Below are 24,979 nucleotides of genomic sequence, written 5' to 3'. Positions count from 1 at the left end.
AGTGACATGGAGGCCGTGGAGCATCCATGAATATAGTAGTAGGAGAAACTCTGGAAGGATTGAACACATTCCATGATCTTTAAAAGCACTGTGGTTCAGATGTTTGTTTGTTTGTTTTACCAATGAAAGCTGCCAAGAGACAGTTTCACAGAGTCTATGCCTTTTCTACTTAGAGACGTATCCAGTGAATCACGGGACACCTTTTCCCGCAAGTACAATGCTTCTGCTCCATGCTGCTAGTTGGAACATTGGGTGTCAGGGTCACCCTGCCACATGGAAGGCTGGGCAGGTGATGTGAATGAAGGGAGAGGTCTGATGAATGTTCATAGGTATTGGCGGAGATGGTGACCTTTTTGTTGTTGTTCAAGGTCATTCCTTTTCCATCTTTCTGTGATAGAAAGAGAAAGACCCATTCCTTAATGCCTAAAGACCAGAAAAGGATTAGCTGATTAGCCTACAACTAAAGAGTCTTGTTAAAGAAAACTAGGCAGCGATCAATGTCCTTCGAAGTTTATTGGAAGACTGACTAAACTGAGTTTTCTTCCCTATAGTTGTAGGAAAAATACTCAAGACCCAAATATAAAATCTTAAAGAACAGAAAAAAAAAAGAGTAACAATTGCATTCAATTTTCAGTGGCTGAAATAGAAGTTTATTTTAATACATGGAGAGAACAAGGTAGAGCAAACACTTAGAAAAGGAGTGCAAGGGAGATACTTCATTGGACTTTCATGTCAGAGGGGTTAGAATCTGTGGTGGATGGAGTGATGAAGACAATCTTCAAATTCTTTAAACACGATGACTTCATGTCCTCAGGACACAGGAGGAAGGTTGGGGAAATGTGTCACTTTACTAGCAGGTTCTGAACTTATGTGCTTGGATGGCAGGGAGTTCTCTCTGAGGCTAGAATGGGGACACAGAATTAGTAGGACTGGGGATATTTTATGGGAGACAGGAGGTCTGTTCTATTGAGCACGCAACATGTTTTAAAAGGAGGTTCTACATTCTGTGAAGGGAAGCAGTAAGGAAGTGGATGATCCAAGCACAGATTCAGCAGCAGGAGGAGGAGCTGCAGCAGGTGCGGCAGGGGCAGGTGGAGATGACACAGGTTGGGCGATAGCAGTTGGTGTGGCAGGAGACTTGGCCACAGACCGGGCGCAGGCAGCAGCAGGTGCGGCAGCAGCAGGGATTACAGCAAGAAGGACGGCAGCAGCTGGAGATGCAGCAGCTGGGACGGCAGCAGCAGGAACCACAGCAGTTGGACCCACCACAGCTGGAACCACCGCAGCTGGATCCACAGCAGTTAGAACCACCACAGCTGGATCCACAGCAAGAGGGGCGGCAGCAGCTGGAGATGCAGCAGCTGGGGCGGCAGCAGCAGGATCCACAGCAGCTGGACCCACCGCAGCTGGATCCGCAGCAAGAGGGGCGGCAGCAGCTGGACCCACAGCAGCTGGGTCTGCAACAGCTGGACACACAGTAGCGGGGGCAGCAGCAGATGGACCTGCAGCAGGTGGTCCTGCAGCAGGTGTTCTGGCTGCAGCAGGGGGGGCAGCAGCAGGTGTTCTGGCAGCAGCCTTGGCCACAGCCCTGGCCAGAGCAGACGGAACCACAACAGGAGTTGACCATGGTGTCAGAGGGTGGGGGTTCTGGGTGAGTTTCCAGGAGAGTGAGGTTCTTGAGTTTGGAAGAATCCTTGACCCATATCCCCATTTATACCCTGTGGAGGGGCTGCTGTCAACATGCCAAGCATTATTTCCCTGTTATTATTTATCCTGTTGGAACATTTAATCATTTAATTGCATGATTGTGTTTTCCTAATTAAACACTCCAAAACGGAGAAAATAACCTCTTTCCTTTTCCTGATGTGCTCCTGTGTTTCTAATTATGGCACTTCTCACATTTCTTTCTTGGTGGGTGTCACCTTAGTCATTGGCCTGTGTAGTGTCTTGCACAAAGCATTTGTCACATGACTTTCTGAAATTTTGCTTTTGAAAGTGACATTCCCTGAAGATCCTGGAGAATGGGTCTCCAGCCTACTAAGATATCTTTAGTTGTCAAAGGTGAGTGGAGAATGTGCTGGTCAGGTACAATGCTGCGAGGAAGCAGAAGGAAAGTCCCCTTTAGTGGACTCATGTCGTGTCTATAATGAGGGTGACTGTGCTCGTATGTGGGCCTCTGGATGGTCACGGAGAGAGTGGGACCCAAGGCAGTTCTCAACTCTGTGTTGGGATCTTGTTCCACAGTCTCAGGGGGAAGCACTTAGCAGTGATGCACTGCTTCTAAATAGCAAACCAGCCACACTTTTGGAAGACAAAAATATCTTCCAGTATATTCAGTGGATGGTGAGTTTTGATTTGTTTCTTGATTGTGAAACTTGCACAATGGATTTTTCCTTACAGGGGCTTTTATTGTATGAAAACATATTAAGAATAATTAAGCCTTTTGAAGACATGCATCTAAGATGTTCTCCAGGTTACTATGTGTATAGCAGATGAGCACTTATTTCTTTCTTATAGATACTTGACTAAGAATATGGCAACAATGAGAAGAACTGAAATATTTTTAGTAAAATTATTTATTCTTAGTATACAGAACATAATTTCAAGATCCCGTATTACTTATTTTTCAAAGCATATTTATATCCAAGTCTTGGAAAGTGAATTTGGAGGAAATCAAGAACCAAACAGGGAGGGAAAGGTGGTGAAAAGAGCTCAAATAATTTAGTTCTATTTAAAGCAGATTATTTAATATGACAGCGGCTACATCTATGGAAGTTTTCTGGGAGGGGAGCCATATAACTTCCATTTGGTCGCAAAGTTTATGGCAGTCAAAGGAACCTGAAAAACACATAGTTTAAGACCAAGTTTTCCTGCTCTGAATGTACACCAAACTCCTGATTGCACATATATATCACTTATATATATCAATGTAGACACACAGCAAATGTTGATGATAAAGTTATGTTAGACATTCCATGATAATTCTGGAGGGAGGAAGTCTTTTTGTACAATACAGATCGAGTCAAATACCTTTGGAAAAGTTCTGGTTAAAATGGTCCTCTATATCATACTGAAGAAGAAATCATTCCTTACACTGCTGTTTGGAAACTTGCTTCCATGAGTAAGGACCTTCACTTAGGTAAATACTGAGGTCAAATGATTTGGGTTCCCAAAGATTTCTGCAATTGTCTTGGAATTGGCAAGTGCTTTTACTAGTTCATACTTGACTTATTTTTAAGTTGTTTCATATTCCATGGACTGGTTCTTCACATATTCTACAAAAGCTAGACTGTTAAACAGAAGCTTTTGAGCCCAGGGTTGGTTTGCAATGGCCACGAACACTTGTAAAGCAGCACAGGGAAGAGTTGATTACTGATCCCACTAAAGCGTTTCAGTGAGTCCCAAGATAAAAAGGAAAACCAGGATTCTAAATATCCTCAGGAGGTCATCAGTTGGCTGCTCAGTGGGTAAATACAGAAGAGATGAAACTGCATCCAACCATGTGATTTTTAGGTCTGTTGAGACATTCTTTGCTCGATGTCCTGTTCTCATGAGCAAGTATTCGAAGAAAGTTCCTATTTTACTGTAAAATCTGTTTTCCTTCAATATTGGACTCCAGGATTCTCATCATGTCCACTGCTACGCCAATCATGGTGGGGTCTTGACTTTCTGTCATTTCAAAGACCTTTTTCCACAAGGACAGGAAAATGCTCACAGATCTATTGAGAATATCCAATATAGGCAAGTTTCCAAAACATCACAATCCCTGGCAAATAGAAGCGAGAGAATGGGTCTGAATCTGCCCCAGCAATTAGGTTAGAAATCCAGTCAATTACTCCTCCTTGCACAAGGTACTGTTTTCCATGATGGGTATATGTCATAGTTCCTACACAGGCAGCTCTGACCAGTTCATCCTCATCCGTTAGCATTCTGACGATCTGGGTTACCAATCCAAAGCTGGTAACGTACTTCAAAGATTCTGGTGACACAGGAGAAATCTCAACAATTAGCTCATATGCCCTGTACTGAAGATTGTCATTTGTTTTCATTACATTTTTCATGTAGTCTTGTATACTGCTCTCAAATAAAGCTCCAGTCCACTTTGCATTACTGACATTCGGGGCAGGCATTTGATGGTCACTTTAGCTACAGATAGGTTTTCTCTTCTGCTCTTGTATCTCAAACATTGCTTCATGGACACTGCAAGCCAAAAAGTGAAGTAGGCAGGTCATTTAAATCCTTCATCTTTTCCAAATCATCTTCATTTTCACCAAAACCCATCTCTTCTACCTCTTCTTGGTCAGTGCTACGGAGATCTCATTGGCTGTCATTCCAGGATTTTGTAGTGTCCTTTAGTATTATTCCTTAAAAGCAGGTCTTCCCATTATTAAAGTTTTAGGATGTTTACCAAACACCCACAACTTAAAAAAATTTTTTTTATTGATAGAACACCTTACAAACATACATTCTTTTTTGACAGTATTATTTTTTAAATTAGTATTTTTAAAAAATATTACGAGGGAGAAACAAAAACATTCTTAACATATGCTCAATCCATTCTACATGTATAATCAGTTATTCACAATATCGTCACATAGTTGCATCTTCATCATCATGATCATTTCTTAGAACGTTTGCATCAATTCAAAAAAGAAATAAAAAGACAACAGAAAAATTAAATGAAAACAGAAAAAAAATTATACATACCATACCCCTTACCCCTCCCTTTCATTGATCACTAGCATTTCAAACTAAATTTATTTTAACATTTGTTCCCCCTATTATTTATTTTTATTCCATATGTTCTACTCATCTGTTGACAAGGTAGATAAAAGGAGCATCAGACACAAGGTTTTCACAATCACACAGTCACATTGTGAAAGCTTTATCATTACACAATCACCATCAAGAAACATGGCTACTGGAACACAGCTCTACATTTTCAGACAGTTCCACCAGCCTCTCCATTACATCTTGGATAACAAGGTGATATCTACTTAATATCTACTTAAGAATAACCTCCAGGATAACCTCTCCACTCTGGAATCTCTCAGCCATGGACACTTTGTTTCATTTCACTCTTCCCCCTTTTGTTCGAGAAGGTTTTCTCAATCCCTTGATGCTGGGTCTCTGCTCATTCTAGAGTTTTTCTCAATCCCTTGATACTGACTCCCAGCTCATTCTAAGATTTCTGTCTCATGTTGCCAGGAAGGTAGGTCTACACCCCTGGGAGTCATGTCCCACACAGACAGGGGGAGGGTGGTGAGTTTCCTTCTTGTGTTGGCTGGAGAGAGAGGTCACTCTGAGCAACAGAAGAGGTTCTGTTAGGGGTGACTCTGAGGCCTAATTTTAAGTAGGCTTGACCTATCCTTTTTTGGGTTAAGTTTCATATGAACAAGCCCCAAGACTGGGGGCCCAGCTTTTATTGTTCTCACTGCTTGTGAGAATATAAAAAATTCAACTTGGGGAGGTTGAATTTTCCCTGGTTCTCACCATTCCCCAAAGGGGACTTTGCAAATACTTTTCCACTCACTGATCAAATCACTCTGTTATTCACAGGGCATCACTCTGGACAAACCAACAAAATCTCATGCCCTACCCAAGGTTCAGTGGACTTATGTTGTTCAACCAATGATCTAGATAAGTTATATTAGGAGATGCACCAGTCAAAATATAAATTTTGTACCAAATAAACATTTTTTTTGCTGTAGTCTCACACATAAATTGAAATTTTAAAATGTTAATTACTATCTATTTTTAGCACCCTGCAGTAATGACATTCCTTCGTTCTTCCTTATGCAAAAACATTTTAAAATTTGTACATTTAGTCACTATCATTATACACTCTAGTCATTCCTAGATTATACCATATCAGTCTTTATTGTCTATCTTTCTTTGTGATTTCATTTATACCCCTGGCCCTCCTCCCTCTATCATTCTCACATTCAGCTTCATTCAGTGTTTTACCATAATTGTATTATAATTAGGTAGTATTGTTCTGTCCATTTCTGAGTTTTTATATTCAGTCCTGTTGCACAATCTGTATCCCTTCAGCTCCTATTACCCAATATCTTACCCTATTTCAACGTCCTGATGGTCTCTGTTACCAACGAAATATTCAAAGTTTATTCACTAATGTAAGTTCATATCAGTGAGACCATACAGTATTTGTCCTTTTGTTTTTGGCTAATCTTCTTAGGATAATGTCCTTAAGGTCCATCCATGTTGTTACATACTTCATAACTTTATTCTGTCTTACAGCTGCATAATATTCCATCGTATGTATATGCCACAGTTTGTTTAGCCACTCGTCTGTTGATGGACATTTTGGCTGTTTCCCTCTCTTTGGAATTGTAAACAATGCTACTATAAACATTGGTGTGCAAATGTCCATTTATGTCCTTGCCCTCATGTCCTTTGAGTAGAGACAGCATATAGATGGGTCCTGTTTTTTAATCCATTCTGACATTCTATGTCTTTTGATTGGGGAGTTTAATCCATTAACATTTAGTGTTATTACTGCATGGGTAGTATTTTCTTCTACCATTTTGCTTCCTGGATTTTATATGTCATATCTAATTTTCCTTCTTTTTACCTTTACTCATAGTCTTCCTTTCTACACTCTTCTCCACACCTCTCTCTTCTGTCTTTTTGTATCTGTCTCTGGTGCTCCCTTTAGTATTTCTTGCAGAACTGGTCTCTTGGTCGCAAATTCTCTGTTTTTTTTGGTCAAAACTGTTTTAATATCTCCCTCATGTTTGAAGGACAATTTTTCTGGATATAGAATTCTTGGTTGGCAGTTTTTCTCTTTTAATAATTTAAATATATCATCCCACTGTCTTCTTGCCTCCATGGTTTCTGCTGAGAAATCTATGCATAGTCTTATTGGGCTTCCCTTGTATGTGATGGATGCTTTTCTATGGCTGCTTTCAAGATTCTCTCTTTCTCTTTGACCTCTGACATGCTGATTATTAAATGTCTTGGAGTACGTCTATTTGGATCTATTCTCTTTGGGATATGCTGCCCTTCCTGGATCTGTAGTTTTAAGTCTTTCGTAAGAGTTGGGAAATTTTCAGTGATAATTACCTCCATTAGTTTTTCTCCTCCTTTTCCCTTCTCTTCTCCTTCTGGGGCACTCACAAAACGTATATTCATATGCTTCATATTGTCATTCTATTCCCATAGTCCCTGCTCATATTTTTCCATTTTTCCCTATATTTTCTTTTTCTTGTTGGATTTCAGATGTTCCATCCTCCAGTTCACTAATCCTGTGTTCTGCCTCTCGAAATCTACCATTGTAGGTATCCTTTTTTTTTTTTTATCTCTTCTATCATGCCTTTCATTCCCTTAAGTTCTGTGATTTATTTTTTCAGACTTTCAATTTCTTCTTTTTGTTCATCCTTACCTTCCTTATATCCTCCCTCAGTTCATTGATTTGGTTTTTGATATGGTTTTCCATGTCTGTTCGTATATTCTGAATTAATTGTTTCAACTCCTGTGTCTCATTTGAATTTTTGGTTTGTTCCTTTGACTGGGCCATCTCTTCAATTTTCCTGGTGTGATTTATTATTTTTTTGCTGGTGTCTAAGCACTTAATTACCTTAATTAGTTTATTCTGATGATCACTTTCACTTCTTTTGCTCTTAGGGTTTTCTTGCTGGATGAATTTGTTATCTGTTCTTTGACATTCAGTTCAGCTTTTTCTGGACCTCTAGCTTAGGTTTTGTTTAACAGAGGAGAATTTTTCAGTTCTTGTTTTCTTGTTTCTTGCCCTGCTTGTATGGTGCCTTTTTCCTCCCACCCTTAGGAGGGTCTGCTTAGCTATTATAGACCCCAGCCGGATTTTCCCAGACCAAACTTGCCTTCTATCAGGTGGAAAGAGTCACCTGCATCGGTTTTCCCTGAGCGTGAGACCCAGCAGGTTGAAAGACTTTCCTGTGAAGTTTCTAGGCTCTGTTTCTCTCATCCTGCCCAGTATATGGCGCTTGTCTACCTGCAGGTCCCACCAGCATAAGCAAGGAGACACCTTTAACTTTAGCAGACTCTCCCTGCTGGGGGCATGGTGGAGACGGAGGACAGGTTGTAGGCTGGCTTTAATGGCTTCAAATTACCAAGTCCTGGTGTCTGAATTCCTTAAGGAGGGATTCCACCTGAATTGGGCTTCACCCCCACCCCCCGCCCCCAGGGAAGGCTCAGGCTCCAGACAAGCCCTCAAATGATCTTGCTTCTGTCTGTGCCTGGGGCAGTTGTAGCCTAAGAAGCCTTGCTGCTGCATCCAAAGGCAGTCAAGCCATTGTGGAAACACAGCCACAAAAACCTGTTTCCTCTTTTTTTTTCTTTTTACGTCAACTCTGCCCCCTTGGCACTGGGGCCAAAATGAGGGACCTCTGCTTTGACCAGGTTCACCTAAGCTGGGGGCCTACTTTTAATGGTCAGAATTTGTTAATTAATTCCACAGTTGGCATTTGGTTGGGCTCAGCCCCTGCTGCTGGTAAAGTCTCTTTCCTTTCCCCTCTGGGAAGCAGCCTGTCCATGAGGGGTGCCGGCCATCGTGGCATGGGGAACTCATGGTTCTGGGGGAGCTCGCAGCCAGTCCAGCTTGGTCCAGACTGGGGTATGCTGTGTGTCCGGTCACTGAAGTGACCCCAGGAGCTGTTCTGTATTGTTTCTGGTTATTTAGTAGCTGTTCTGGAGGACGAACTAAAACGCGCACATTGCTAAGCTGCCATCTTGGCCCCACAAACATACATTCTTAATATACAAACATTCCATACATGGTGTACAATCAGTGGTTCATGATATCATCATATAGTTGTGCATTCATCACCATGATCATTTTGTTTTTAACATTTGTGTTACTCCAGAAAAAGAAATAAAAAAGAAAAAACTCATACAAACCATACCTCTCACCCCTCCTTCAAATTGACCGCTAGTATTTTCATCTACCCAATTTATTTTAACCTTTGTTTCCCCTATTATTTGTTTATTTTTCATTCATATTTTTACTCATCTGTCCATACCCTAGCTAAAAGGGGCATCAGGCACAAGGTTTTCACAATCATACAGTCACATTGTAAAAGCAAAATCATTACACAATCATCTTTAAGAAGCAAGGCTACAGGAACACCACTGTACACTCTCAGATACTTCCCTCTAGCCAATCTAATGGACCTAAACTAAAAAAGGGAGATCTATACAATGTGTACGAATAACCATCAGGAAAACCTCTTGACTCTGAAACTCTCTGCCACTGACACTTTATTTTGTCTCATTTCTTTCTTCCCCCTTTTGGTCAAGACGATTTTCTCAATCCCTTGATATCAGATTCTGTCTCATCCTGGGATTTCTGTCCCACGTTTCCAGGGAGATTTATACCCCTGGGAGTAACGTCCCACGTAGAGGGGGAGGTCAGTGAGTTTACCTGCGATGTTGGGTTAGAGAGAGAGAGAGGTCATATCTGATCAACAGGAGAGGGTCCTGGGGGTGACACTTAGACATAATTTTAAGTAGCTTTAGCCTATATTTTGCAGGAATAAGTTTCATACGGGCGCACCCCAAGATCAAGGGCTCGACCTATTCATTTGGTTGTCCGCTCTGCTTGTAAGAATATCAGAAATTCTGCAAATGGGGAAGTTGAATATTGTCCCCTTCTTCCCCAATGCCCCATTGCAAATCCTTCTTTATTCACTGTTTGCATCGCTGGACCCACTATTTTTGATAAGACATTTTGTTTCAAGTTCCTTCCTCCAACGCCTCTTCCTGCAGCAGAAAGAAAAGATACCCAAGTTTCAAAAAGTTACAGAATCAATAACGATGATCATCCATGGATCATGCTGGGGATAGGGGAAGGCGGGAGAAAGGGAGGGGCATCCAACTTCATGTCTCCCTGCCTATCTGTTGGCGCCTCTCCTACCTTCAGTAGAGGCTGGGCCTGTCATTTTCAAAAGTCAAACAGTTATCGGGAGAAAATTGCTGCGCACTTGCCGCAGCAGGAATGGAGGAAACAAGCCAGGGCGACCCGACGGGGCTCTGGAGGAGGGAGGCTTCGCGGAGACGGGCGGGCGGCGGCCTGAGACCAAGGAGGTCGGGCCCCTGGGGGCCGACAGCAGAATCACCCGCGGCCCCGCCACGCCCTTCCCTGCCCGACCCCGCCCACGGGAGCTGCGGCCTCGGTGAGGGCGCGAGCCCAGCCTGGAGCCCCGCCAAGTGGCCTGCGTCGCGCGGACCGGTCCCCGGGATGCGCGCTCCTGAATTGAAATTGTATTAATTAAATAATTTATAGCAAAACGCAGCATGTGGTGAAGTCCCACAAGCTCTTCAAAGTGAGGAAACAGTAACAGCCTGAAGTTCCCTGGCAAACTGTTAGTAGTTTGCTATACGGAGTGTTTTTCCTACCACGGCAGGGAAGAAAACTCAGTTTAGTTAGCCTTCCAAAAAGTTTCAAAATAGGAGTGACATGGAGGCCGTGGAGCATCCATGAATATAGTAGTAGGAGAAACTCTGGAAGGATTGAACACATTCCATGATCTTTAAAAGCACTGTGGTTCAGATGTTTGTTTGTTTGTTTTACCAATGAAAGCTGCCAAGAGACAGTTTCACAGAGTCTATGCCTTTTCTACTTAGAGACGTATCCAGTGAATCACGGGACACCTTTTCCCGCAAGTACAATGCTTCTGCTCCATGCTGCTAGTTGGAACATTGGGTGTCAGGGTCACCCTGCCACATGGAAGGCTGGGCAGGTGATGTGAATGAAGGGAGAGGTCTGATGAATGTTCATAGGTATTGGCGGAGATGGTGACCTTTTTGTTGTTGTTGTTCAAGGTCATTCCTTTTCCATCTTTCTGTGATAGAAAGAGAAAGACCCATTCCTTAATGCCTAAAGACCAGAAAAGGATTAGCTGATTAGCCTACAACTAAAGAGTCTTGTTAAAGAAAACTAGGCAGCGATCAATGTCCTTCGAAGTTTATTGGAAGACTGACTAAACTGAGTTTTCTTCCCTATAGTTGTAGGAAAAATACTCAAGACCCAAATATAAAATCTTAAAGAACAGAAAAAAAAAGAGTAACAATTGCATTCAATTTTCAGTGGCTGAAATAGAAGTTTATTTTAATACATGGAGAGAACAAGGTAGAGCAAACACTTAGAAAAGGAGTGCAAGGGAGATACTTCATTGGACTTTCATGTCAGAGGGGTTAGAATCTGTGGTGGATGGAGTGATGAAGACAATCTTCAAATTCTTTAAACACGATGACTTCATGTCCTCAGGACACAGGAGGAAGGTTGGGGAAATGTGTCACTTTACTAGCAGGTTCTGAACTTATGTGCTTGGATGGCAGGGAGTTCTCTCTGAGGCTAGAATGGGGACACAGAATTAGTAGGACTGGGGATATTTTATGGGAGACAGGAGGTCTGTTCTATTGAGCACGCAACATGTTTTAAAAGGAGGTTCTACATTCTGTGAAGGGAAGCAGTAAGGTAGTGGATGATCCAAGGACAGATTCAGCAGCAGGAGGAGGAGCTGCAGCAGGTGCAGCAGGGGCAGGTGGAGATGACACAGGTTGGGCGATAGCAGTTGGTGTGGCAGGAGACTTGGCCACAGACCGGGCGCAGGCAGCAGCAGGTGCGGCAGCAGCAGGGATTACAGCAAGAAGGACGGCAGCAGCTGGAGATGCAGCAGCTGGGACGGCAGCAGCAGGAACCACAGCAGTTGGACCCACCACAGCTGGAACCACCGCAGCTGGATCCACAGCAGTTAGAACCACCACAGCTGGATCCACAGCAAGAGGGGCGGCAGCAGCTGGAGATGCAGCAGCTGGGGCGGCAGCAGCAGGATCCACAGCAGTTAGAACCACCGCAGCTGGATCCGCAGCAAGAGGGGCGGCAGCAGCTGGACCCACAGCAGCTGGGTCTGCAACAGCTGGACACACAGTAGCGGGGGCAGCAGCAGATGGACCTGCAGCAGGTGGTCCTGCAGCAGGTGTTCTGGCTGCAGCAGGGGGGGCAGCAGCAGGTGTTCTGGCAGCAGCCTTGGCCACAGCCCTGGCCAGAGCAGACGGAACCACAACAGGAGTTGACCATGGTGTCAGAGGGTGGGGGTTCTGGGTGAGTTTCCAGGAGAGTGAGGTTCTTGAGTTTGGAAGAATCCTTGACCCATATCCCCATTTATACCCTGTGGAGGGGCTGCTGTCAACATGCCAAGCATTATTTCCCTGTTATTATTTATCCTGTTGGAACATTTAATCATTTAATTGCATGATTGTGTTTTCCTAATTAAACACTCCAAAACGGAGAAAATAACCTCTTTCCTTTTCCTGATGTGCTCCTGTGTTTCTAATTATGGCACTTCTCACATTTCTTTCTTGGTGGGTGTCACCTTAGTCATTGGCCTGTGTAGTGTCTTGCACAAAGCATTTGTCACATGACTTTCTGAAATTTTGCTTTTGAAAGTGACATTCCCTGAAGATCCTGGAGAATGGGTCTCCAGCCTACTAAGATATCTTTAGTTGTCAAAGGTGAGTGGAGAATGTGCTGGTCAGGTACAATGCTGCGAGGAAGCAGAAGGAAAGTCCCCTTTAGTGGACTCATGTCGTGTCTATAATGAGGGTGACTGTGCTCGTATGTGGGCCTCTGGATGGTCACGGAGAGAGTGGGACCCAAGGCAGTTCTCAACTCTGTGTTGGGATCTTGTTCCACAGTCTCAGGGGGAAGCACTTAGCAGTGATGCACTGCTTCTAAATAGCAAACCAGCCACACTTTTGGAAGACAAAAATATCTTCCAGTATATTCAGTGGATGGTGAGTTTTGATTTGTTTCTTGATTGTGAAACTTGCACAATGGATTTTTCCTTACAGGGGCTTTTATTGTATGAAAACATATTAAGAATAATTAAGCCTTTTGAAGACATGCATCTAAGATGTTCTCCAGGTTACTATGTGTATAGCAGATGAGCACTTATTTCTTTCTTATAGATACTTGACTAAGAATATGGCAACAATGAGAAGAACTGAAATATTTTTAGTAAAATTATTTATTCTTAGTATACAGAACATAATTTCAAGATCCCGTATTACTTATTTTTCAAAGCATATTTATATCCAAGTCTTGGAAAGTGAATTTGGAGGAAATCAAGAACCAAACAGGGAGGGAAAGGTGGTGAAAAGAGCTCAAATAATTTAGTTCTATTTAAAGCAGATTATTTAATATGACAGCGGCTACATCTATGGAAGTTTTCTGGGAGGGGAGCCATATAACTTCCATTTGGTCGCAAAGTTTATGGCAGTCATAGGAATCTGAAAAACACATGGTTTAAGACCAAGTTTTCCTGCTCTGAATGTACACCAAACTCCTGATTGCACATATATATCACTTATATATATCAATGTAGACACACAGCAAATGTTGATGATAAAGTTGTGTTAGATATTCCATGATAATTCTGGAGGGAGGAAGTCTTTTTGTACAATACAGATCGAGTCAAATACCTTTGGAAAAGTTCTGGTTAAAATGGTCCTCTGTATCATACTGAAGAAGAAATCATTCCTTACACTGCTGTTTGGAAACTTGCTTCCATGAGTAAGGACCTTCACTTAGGTAAATACTGAGGTCAAATGATTTGGGTTCCCAAAGATTTCTGCAGTTGTCTTGGAATTGGCAAGTGCTTTTACTAGTTCATACTTGACTTATTTTTAAGTTGTTTCATATTCCATGGACTGGTTCTTCACATATTCTACAAAAGCTAGACTGTTAAACAGAAGCTTTTGAGACCAGGGTTGGTTTGCAATGGCCACGAACAGGGAAGAGTTGATTACTGATCCCACTAAAGCGTTTCAGTGAGTCCCAAGATAAAAAGGAAAACCAGGATTCTAAATATCCTCAGGAGGTCATCAGTTGGCTGCTCAGCGGGTAAATACAGAAGAGATGAAACTGCATCCAACCATGTGATTTTTAGGTCTGTTGAGACATTCTTTGCTCGATGTCCTGTTCTCATGAGCAAGTATTCGAAGAAAGTTCCTATTTTACTGTAAAATCTGTTTTCCTTCAATATTGGACTCCAGGATTCTCATCATGTCCACTGCTACGCCAATCATGGTGGGGTCTTGACTTTCTGTCATTTCAAAGACCTTTTCCCACAAGGACAGGAAAATGCTCACAGATCTATTGAGAATATCCAATATAGGCAAGTTTCCAAAACATCACAATCCCTGGCAAATAGAAGCGAGAGAATGGGTCTGAATCTGCCCCAGCAATTAGGTTAGAAATCCAGTCAATTACTCCTCCTTGCACAAGGTACTGTTTTCCATGATGGGTATATGTCATAGTTCCTACACAGGCAGCTCTGACCAGTTCATCCTCATCCGTTAGCATTCTGACGATCTGGGTTACCAATCCAAAGCTGGTAACGTACTTCAAAGATTCTGGTGACACAGGAGAAATCTCAACAATTAGCTCATATGCCCTGTACTGAAGATTGTCATTTGTTTTCATTACATTTTTCATGTAGTCTTGTATACTGCTCTCAAATAAAGCTCCAGTCCACTTTGCAACACTGACATTCGGGGCAGGCATTTGATGGTCACTTTAGCTACAGACAGGTTTTCTCTTCTGCTCTTGTATCTCAAACATTGCTTCATGGACACTGCAAGCCAAAAAGTGAAGTAGGCAGGTCATTTAAATCCTTCATCTTTTCCAAATCATCTTCATTTTCACCAAAACCCATCTCTTCTACCTCTTCTTGGTCAGTGCTACGGAGATCTCATTGGCTGTCATTCCAGGATTTCGTAGTGTCCTTTAGTATTATTTCTTAAAAGCAGGTCTTCCCATTATTAAAGTTTTAGGATGTTTACCAAACACCCGCAACTTAAAAAAATTTTTTTTATTGATAGAACACCTTACAAACATACATTCTTTTTTGACAGTATTATTTTTTAAATTAATATTTTTAAAAAATATTACAAGGGAGTAACAAAAACATTCTTAACATATGCTCAATCCATTCTACATGTATAATCAGTTATTCACAATATCATCACATAGTTGCATCTTCATCATCATGATCATTTCTTAGAACGTTTGCATCAATTCAGAAAAAGAAATAAAAAGGCAACAGAAAAATTAAACGAAAACAGAAAAAAAATTATACGTACCATACCCCTTACCCCTCCCTTTCATTGATCACTAGCATTTCAAACTAAATTTATTTTAACATTTGTTCCCCCTATTATTTACTTTTATTCCATATGTTATACTTGTCTGTTGGCAAGGCAGATAAAAGGAGCATAAGACACAAGGTTTTCACAATCACACAGTCACATTGTGAAAGCTATATCATTATACAATCATCTTCAAGAAACATGGCTACTGGAACACAGCTCTACATTTTCAGACAGTTCCACCAGCCTCTCCATTACATCTTGGATAACAAGGTGATATCTACTTAATGCGTAAGAATAACCTCCAGGATAACCTCTCCACTCTGGAATATCTCAGCCATGGACAGTTTGTTTCATTTTACTCTTCCCCCTTTTGGTCAAGAAGGTTTTCTCAATCCCTTGATGCTGGGTCTCAGCTCATTCTAGAGCTTTTCTCAATTCCTTGATGCTGAGTCTCAGCTGATTCTAGGATTTCTGTCCCACGTTGCCAGGAAGGTCCACACCCCTGGGAGTCATGTCCCACATAGACAGGGGGAGGGTGGTGAGTTTGCTCGTTGTGTTGGCTGGAGAGAGAGGCCATACCTAGCAACAGAAGAGGTTCTTGGGGGTGACTCTTAGGTCTAATTTTAAGTAGGTTTGACCTATCTTTTGTGGGGTTAAGTTTCATATGAACAAGCCCCAAGACTGGGGGTTCAGCCTACAGCTTTGGTTGTCCACACTGCTTGGAGAATTATAAGAATTCAACTTGGGGAGGTTGAAGTTTCCCCTGTTCTCACCATTCAGGATTAAATCACTCTGGGATTCACAGGGCATCACTCTGGACAAACCAACAAAATCTCATGTCCTACCCAAAGTTCCATGTACTTATGTTGTTCAACCAACTACCTACTATCTAAGTTATATTAGGAGATGCACCAGTCAAAATATAAATTTTGTACCAAATAAACATTTTTTTTTGCTTTAGTCTCACGCATAAGTTGAAATTTTAAAATATTAATTACCATCTATTTTTAGCACCCTGCAGTAATGACTTTCCTTTGTTCTCCCTCACACAAAAACATTTTTAAAATTTGCACATTTAGTCACTATCATTATACATTCTAGGCATTCCTAGATTATACCATCTCTGTCTTTATTGTCTATCTTTCTTTCTGATTTCATTTATACCCCTGGTCCTCCTCCCTCTATCACTCTCACATTCAGCTTCATTCAGTGTTTTAACATAATTGTATTACAGTTAGATAGTATTGTGCTGTCCATTTATGAGTTTTTATATTAGTCCTGTTGCACAATCTGTATCCCTTCAGCTCCAATTACCCAATATCTTACCCTATTTCCATCTCCTGATGGTCTCTGTTACCAACAAGATATTCAAAGTTTATTCACTAATGTAAGTTCATATCAGTGAGACCATACAGTATTTGTCCTTTTGTTTTTGGCTAATCTCACTCAGCATAATGTCCTTAAGGTCCATCTATGTTGTTACATACTTCATAACTTTATTCTGTCTTAAAGCTTCATAATATTCCATTGTATGTATATGCCACAGTTTGTTTAGCCACCTTTCTGTTGATGGACATTTTGTCTGTTTCCATCTCTTGGTAATTGTAAATAATGCTGCTATAAACATTGGTGTGCAAATGTCCATTTATGTCCTTGCCCTCATGTCCTTTGAGTAGAGACAGCATATAGATGGGTCCTGTTTTTTAATCCATTCTGACATTCTATGTCTTTTGATTGGGGAGTTTAATCCATTAACATTTAGTGTTATTACTGCATGGGTAGTACTTTCTTCTACCATTTTGCCTCCTGGATTTTATATGTCATATCTAAATTTCTTTCTTTTTACCTTTACTCATAGCCTTCCTTTCTACACTATTCTCCACACCTCTTTCTTCTGTCTTTTTGTATCTGTCTCTGGTGCTCCCTTTAGTCTTTCTTGCAGAGCTGGTCTCTTGGTCACAAATTCTCTCAGTGACTTTTTGGTCAAAAATGTTTTAATTTTTCTCTCATTTTCGAAGGACAATTTTTCTGGATATAGAATTTTTGGTCGGCAGTTTTTCTCTTTTAATAATTTAAAACTGCCTCCATGGTTTCTGCTGAGAAATCTATGCATAATCTTATTGGGCTTCCCTTGTATGTGATAGATGCTTTTCTATGGCTGCTTTCGAGATTCTCTCTTTCTCTTTGACCTCTGACATGCTAATAAATGACTTGGAGTACGTCTATTTGGATCTATTCTCTTTGGGGTACGCTGCACTTCTTGGATCTGTAGTTTTAATTCTTTCGTAAGAGTTGGGAATTTTCAGTGATAATTTCCTCCATTAGTTTTTCTACCCATTTTCCCTTCTCTTCTCCTTCTGGGACACCCACAACACATATATTCATGTGCTTCATATTGTCATTCAATTCCCTGAGTCCCTGCTCATATTTTTCCATTTTTCCCTATATTTTCTTTTTTCTTGTCGGATTTCAGATGTTCCATCCTCCAGTTCACTAATCCTGTGTTCTGCCTCTCGAAATCTACCATTGTAGGTATCCCTTGTTTTTTTCATCTTGTCTACTGTGCCTTTCATTCCCATAAGTTCTGTGATTTGTTTTTTCAGACTTTTGATTACTTCTTTTTGTTCATTCCTTGCCTTCTTTATATCCTCCCTCAATTCATTGATTTGGTTTTTGATGACGTTTTCCAGTCTGTTTGTATATTCTGAATTAATTGTTTCAGCTCCTGTATCTCATTTGAATTTTTGGTTTGTTCCTTTGACTGGGCCATATCTTCAATTTTCCTAGTGTGATTTATTATTTTTTGCTGGTGTCTAGGCATTTAATTACCTTAATTAGTTTATTCAGGAGATTGCTTTCACTTCTTTTACTTAGGGTTTTCTTGCTGGATGAATTTGTTGTCTATCTGTTTTTGACATTCAGTTCAGCTTTTTCTGGACCTCTAGCTTAGGTTTTATTTAACAGAAGAGAATTTTTCAGTTCTTGTTCTTGTTTCTTGCCCTGCTTGTATGGTGTCTTTTTCACCCCACCCTTAGGAGGGTCTACTTAGGTATTTTGCCCCAGCCGGATTTTCACAGACCAAGCTGGCCTCCTATCAGGTGGAAAGAGCCACCTGCGTCGGTTGTCCCTGAGGTTGAGGCCCAGCAGGTTGAAAGACTTTCCTGTGAAGTCTCTGGGCTCTGTTTCTCTCATCCTGCCCAGTATGTGGCACTTATCTGCCTGCAGGTCCCACCAGCATAAGATGATGAGACACCTTTAACTTTGGCAGACTGTCCCTGCTGGAGGCATGGTGGAGATGGAGGAGAGGTTGTAGGCTGGCTTTAATGGATTCACATTACAAAGTCCTGGTGTCTGAATTCCTTAAGGAGGGATTCCACCTCAGTTGGGCTTCACCCCTCTCCTAGGGAAGGCTCAGGCTCCAGACAAGCCCTCAGATGAGCTTGTTTCTGCCTATGCCTGGGGCAGTTGCAGCCTGAGAAGCCTTGCTGCTGCACCCAAAGACAGTCAAGCCATTGTGGAAACACAGCCACAAAAACCCCTGTTTCCTCTTTTTTTTCTTTTTACGTCAACCCTGCCCTTTTGGTGCCTGGGCCAAAATGAGGGACCTCTGCTTTGACCAGGTTCACCTAAGCTGGGGGCCTATTTTTAGTGGTCAGAATTTGTTAATTAATTCCACAGTTGGCCTTTGCTTGGGCTCAGCCCCTGCTGCTGGTAAAGTCTCTTTCCTTTCCCCTCTGGGAAGCAGCCTGTCCATGAGGGGTGCCGGCCATCGTGGCATGGGGAACTCATGGTTCTGCGGGAGCTCGCAGCCAGTCCAGCTTGGTCCGGACTGGGGTATGCTGTGTGTCCGGTCACTGAAGTGACCCCAGGAGCTGTTCTGTAATGTTTCTGGTTATTTGGTAGCTGTTCTGGAGGACGAACTAAAACGCGCAAATTGCTAAGCTGCCATCTTGGCCCCACAAACATACATTCTTAATATACAAACATTCCATACATGGTGTACAATCAATGGCTCATGATATCATCATATGGTTGTGCATTCATCACCATGATCATTTTGTTTTTAACATTTGCATTACTCCAGAAAAAGAAATTAAAAAAAAATTCAAACAAACCATACCTCTCACCCCTCCTTCTCATTGACCACTAGTATTTTCATCTACCCAATTTATTTTAACCTTTGTTTCCCCTATTATTTATTTTTCATTCATATTTTTACTCATCTGTCCATACCCTAGCTAAAAGGAGCCTCAGGCACAAGGTTTTCACAATCATACAGTCACATTGTAAAAGCAAAATCATTACACAATCATCTTCAAGAAACAAGGCTACAGGGACACCGATCTACAGTTTCAGGTACTTGCCTGTAGTCAATCTAATACACCTAAACTAAAAAAGGGAGCTCTACATAATGTGTACGAATAACCATCAGGAAAACCTCTTGACTCTGAAACTCTCTGCCACTGACACTTTATTTTGTCTCATTTCTCTCTTCCCCCTTTTGGTCAAGACGATTTTCTCAATCCCTTGATATCAGATTCTGTCTCATCCTGGGATTTCTGTCCCACGTTTCCAGGGAGATTTATACCCCTGGGAGTAACGTCCCACGTAGAGGGGGAGGTCAGTGAGTTTACCTGCGATGTTGGGTTAGAGAGAGAGAGAGGTCATATCTGATCAACAGGAGAGGGTCCTGGGGGTGACACTTAGACATAATTTTAAGTAGCTTTAGCCTATATTTTGCAGGAATAAGTTTCATACGGGCGCACCCCAAGATCAAGGGCTCGACCTATTCATTTGGTTGTCCGCTCTGCTTGTAAGAATATCAGAAATTCTGCAAATGGGGAAGTTGAATATTGTCCCCTTCTTCCCCAATGCCCCATGCAAATCCTTCTTTATTCACTGTTTGCATCGCTGGACCCACTATTTTTGATAAGACATTTTGTTTCAAGTTCCTTCCTCCAACGCCTCTTCCTGCAGCAGAAAGAAAAGATACCCAAGTTTCAAAAAGTTACAGAATCAATAACGATGATCATCCATGGATCATGCTGGGGATAGGGGAAGGCGGGAGAAAGGGAGGGGCATCCAACTTCATGTCTCCCTGCCTTTCTGTTGGCGCCTCTCCTACCTTCAGTAGAGGATGGGCCTGTCATTTTCAAAAGTCAAACAGTTATGGGGAGAAAATTGCTGCGCGCTTGCCGCAGCAGGAATGGAGGAGAGAAGCCAGGGCGACCCGACGGGGCTCTGGAGGAGGGAGGCTTCGCGGAGACGGGCGGGCGGCGGCCTGAGACCAAGGAGGTCGGGCCCCTGGGGGCCGACAGCAGAATCACCCGCGGCCCCGCCACCCCCTTCCCTGCCCGACCCCGCCCACGGGAGCTGCGGCCTCGGTGAGGGCGCGAGCCCAGCCTGGAGCCCCGCCAAGTGGCCTGCGTCGCGAGGACCGGTCCCCGGGATGCGCGCTCCTGAATTGAAATTGTATTAATTAAATAATTTATAGCAAAACACAGCACGTGGTGAAGTCCCATATACGCTTCAAGGTGAGGAAACAGTAACAGCCTGAAGTTCCCTGGCAAACTGTTAGTAGTTTGCTATACGGAGTGTTTTTCCTACCACGGTAGGGAAGAAAACTTAGTTTAGTTAGCCTTCCAAAAAGTTTCAAAATAGGAGTGACATGGAGGCCGTGGAGCATCCATGAATATAGTAGTAGGAGAAACTCTGGAAGGATTGAACACATTCCATGATCTTTAAAAGCACTGTGGTTCAGATGTTTGTTTGTTTGTTTTACCAATGAAAGCTGCCAAGAGACAGTTTCACAGAGTCTATGCCTTTTCTACTTAGAGACGTATCCAGTGAATCACGGGACACCTTTTCCCGCAAGTACAATGCTTCTGCTCCATGCTGCTGGTTGGAACATTGGGTGTCAGGGTCACCCTGCCACATGGAAGGCTGGGCAGGTGATGTGAATGAAGGGAGAGGTCTGATGAATGTTCATAGGTATTGGCGGAGATGGTGACCTTTTTGTTGTTGTTGTTCAAGGTCATTCCTTTTCCATCTTTCTGTGATAGAAAGAGAAAGACCCATTCCTTAATGCCTAAAGACCAGAAAAGGATTAGCTGATTAGCCTACAACTAAAGAGTCTTGTTAAAGAAAACTAGGCAGCGGTCAATGTCCTTCGAAGTTTATTGGAAGACTGACTAAACTGAGTTTTCTTCCCTATAGTTGTAGGAAAAATACTCAAGACCCAAATATAAAACCTTAAAGAACAGAAAAAAAGAGAGTAACAATTGCATTCAATTTTCAGTGGCTGAAATAGAAGTTTATTTTAATACATGGAGAGAACAAGGTAGAGCAAACACTTAGAAAAGGAGTGCAAGGGAGATACTTCATTGGACTTTCATGTCAGAGGGGTTAGAATCTGTGGTGGATGGAGTGATGAAGACAATCTTCAAATTCTTTAAACACGATGACTTCATGTCCTCAGGACACAGGAAGGTTGGGGAAATGTGTCACTTTACTAGCAGGTTCTGAACTTATGTGCTTGGATGGCAGGGATTTCTCTCTGAGGCTAGAATGGGGACACAGAATTAGTAGGACTGGGGATATTTTATGGGAGACAGGAGGTCTGTTCTATTGAGCACGCAACATGTTTTAAAAGGAGGTTCTACATTCTGTGAAGGGAAGCAGTAAGGTAGTGGATGATCCAAGCACAGATTCAGCAGCAGGAGGAGGAGCTGCAGCAGGTGCGGCAGGGGCAGGTGGAGATGACACAGGTTGGGCGATAGCAGTTGGTGTGGCAGGAGACTTGGCCACAGACCGGGCGCAGGCAGCAGCAGGTGCGGCAGCAGCAGGGATTACAGCAAGAAGGACGGCAGCAGCTGGAGATGCAGCAGCTGGGACGGCAGCAGCAGGAACCACAGCAGTTGGACCCACCACAGCTGGAACCACCGCAGCTGGATCCACAGCAGTTAGAACCACCACAGCTGGATCCACAGCAAGAGGGGCGGCAGCAGCTGGAGATGCAGCAGCTGGGGCGGCAGCAGCAGGATCCACAGCAGTTAGAACCACCGCAGCTGGATCCGCAGCAAGAGGGGCGGCAGCAGTTGGACCCACAGCAGCTGGGTCTGCAACAGCTGGACACACAGTAGCGGGGGCAGCAGCAGATGGACCTGCAGCAGGTGGTCCTGCAGCAGGTGTTCTGGCTGCAGCAGGGGGGGCAGCAGCAGGTGTTCTGGCAGCAGTCTTGGCCACAGCCCTGGCCAGAGCAGACGGAACCACAACAGGAGTTGACCATGGTGTCAGAGGGTGGGGGTTCTGGGTGAGTTTCCAGGAGAGTGAGGTTCTTGAGTTTGGAAGAATCCTTGACCCATATCCCCATTTATACCCTGTGGAGGGGCTGCTGTCAACATGCCAAGCATTATTTCCCTGTTATTATTTATCCTGTTGGAACATTTAATCATTTAATTGCATGATTGTGTTTTCCTAATTAAACACTCCAAAACGGAGAAAATAACCTCTTTCCTTTTCCTGATGTGCTCCTGTGTTTCTAATTATGGCACTTCTCACATTTCTTTCTTGGTGGGTGTCACCTTAGTCATTGGCCTGTGTAGTGTCTTGCACAAAGCATTTGCCACATGACTTTCTGAAATTTTGCTTTTGAAAGTGACATTCCCTGAAGATCCTGGAGAATGGGTCTCCAGCCTACTAAGATATCTTTAGTTGTCAAAGGTGAGTGGAGAATGTGCTGGTCAGGTACAATGCTGCGAGGAAGCAGAAGGAAAGTCCCCTTTAGTGGACTCATGTCGTGTCTATAATGAGGGTGACTGTGCTCGTTTGTGGGCATCTGGATGGTCACGGAGAGGGTGGGACCCAAGGCAATTCTCAACTCCGTGTCGGGATCTTGCTCCACAGTCTCAAGGGGAAGCACTTAGCAGTGATGCACTGCTTCTAAATAGCAAACCAGCCACACTTTTGGAAGACAAAAATGTCTTCCACTATATTCAGTGGATGGTAAGTTTTGATTTGTTTCTTGATTGTGAAACTTGCACAATGGATTTTTCCTTACAGAGGGTTTTATTATATGTAAACATGTTTGGATTATTAAGCCTTTCAAAAACATGCATCTAAGACATTCTCTAGGTTATTATATGTATGTAACAGATGAGCACTTATTTCTTTCCTACAGATAGTTGAATAAGAATATGGCAACAATGAAAAGAATTGAAATTATTTTAGTTAAATAATTAATAAGAAAATATATGGTATGTTGTTATGCCCCACATATTCTTCAAGGTGAGGAAACAGTAACAGCTTTCATTTGGGAAGATTTACTTCATTACCAGGCATTGCACTGAAAATGTTATATTTATTTTATTTCTATTCCTAAACTCAGCAGTATGTGGTTGTGTATATTCTTTTTTTAAAAAATTTTAAATAAATTTTAAATTTTTAAAAAATATGATAAAGAAACACAAATATTCTTAACATATAATCATTCTGTTCTACATATATAATCAGTAATTCACAATATCATCACATAGTTGCGTATCCATCATCAGGATCATTTCTTAGAACATTTGCATCAATTCAGAAAAAGAAAGAAAAGGACAACAGAAAAAGAAAACGAAAACAGAAAAAATATATATATATACATACCATACCCCTTATTCCTCTCTTTCATTGATCACTAGCATTTCAAACTAAATTTATTTAACATTTGTTTTCCCTATTATTTATTTTTATTCCATATGTTCTACTCATCTGTTGATAACGTAGATAAATAAGGAGCTTCAGACACAAGGTTTTCACATTCACACAGTCACACTGTGAAAACTATATCATTATACAATCATCATCAAGAAACAAGGCTACTGGAACACAGCTCTACATTTTCAGGCATTTCCCTCCAGTCTCTCTACATCTTGAATAACAAGGTGATATCTACTTAATGCGTAAGAATAACCTCCGGGATAACCTCTTGACTCTGATTGGAATCTCTCAGCCATTGACACTTTGTCTCATTTCTCCCTTCCCCCTTTCGGTGTTGAAGGTTTTCTCAATCCCTTGATGCTAAGTCTCAGCTCATTCCAGGATTTCTGTCTCACGTTGTCAGAAAGTTCCACACTCCTGGGAGTCATGTCCCACATAGACAGGGGGAGGGTGGTGAGGTTTGTTGTTGTGTTGGCTGGAGGGAGAGGCCAAATCTGAGCAACAAAAGAGGTTCTCTTGGGGGTGACTCTTAGGCCTAATTTTAAGTAAGCTTCACCTGTCCTTTGTGGGGTTAAGTTTCATATGAACAAGCCCCAAGACTGGGGGCTCAGCCTATAGCTTTGGTTGTCCACACTGCTTATGAGAATATCACGAATTCAACTTGGGGAGGTTGAATGTTTCCCCGTTCTCACCATTCCCCATACGGGGCTTTGCAAATACTTTTCCACTCACTGATCAAATCACTGTGGGATTCATCGGGGCATCACTCTGGACAAACCAAGAAAATCTCATGTCCTACCCAAGTTTCCATGTACTTATGGTGTTCAACAAAGCTCTCAACATAAGTTTTATTAGGAAATGCACTAGTGAAAATATAAATTTCATACCAAATAAACATTTTTTGCTTTAGTCTCACACATAAGTTGAAATTTTAAAATATTAATTACCATCTATTTTTAGCACACTGCAGTAATGACATTCCTTCATTCTTCCTCATGCAAAAACATTTTTAAAATTTGTACAGTTAGTCACTATCATTATACACTCTAGGCATTCCTAGATTACACTGTCTCAATCTTTATCGTCTATCTTTCTTTCTGATTTCATTTATGACCCCAGCCCT

The 24,979-nt window shown here is 42.2% G+C and overlaps 2 pseudogenes; both read right to left on the bottom strand.

Annotated features, from left to right (window-relative positions):
• Nucleotides 1-3,082: 3,082 nt before the first annotated feature.
• Nucleotides 3,083-4,156, bottom strand: LOC143686601 (26S proteasome non-ATPase regulatory subunit 5 pseudogene; annotated as a pseudogene).
• A 9,378-nt stretch (nucleotides 4,157-13,534) lies between these two features.
• On the bottom strand, nucleotides 13,535-14,592 carry LOC143686600 (26S proteasome non-ATPase regulatory subunit 5 pseudogene; annotated as a pseudogene).
• Nucleotides 14,593-24,979: the final 10,387 nt, after the last annotated feature.

The sequence above is a fragment of the Tamandua tetradactyla genome, chromosome 6, assembly GCF_023851605.1.
Source record: "Tamandua tetradactyla isolate mTamTet1 chromosome 6, mTamTet1.pri, whole genome shotgun sequence".
Classification (NCBI taxonomy): domain Eukaryota; kingdom Metazoa; phylum Chordata; class Mammalia; order Pilosa; family Myrmecophagidae; genus Tamandua; species Tamandua tetradactyla.
The sequence above is the reverse complement of the archived record's forward strand: the minus strand, read 5'-3'. Positions and strand labels throughout refer to the sequence as shown.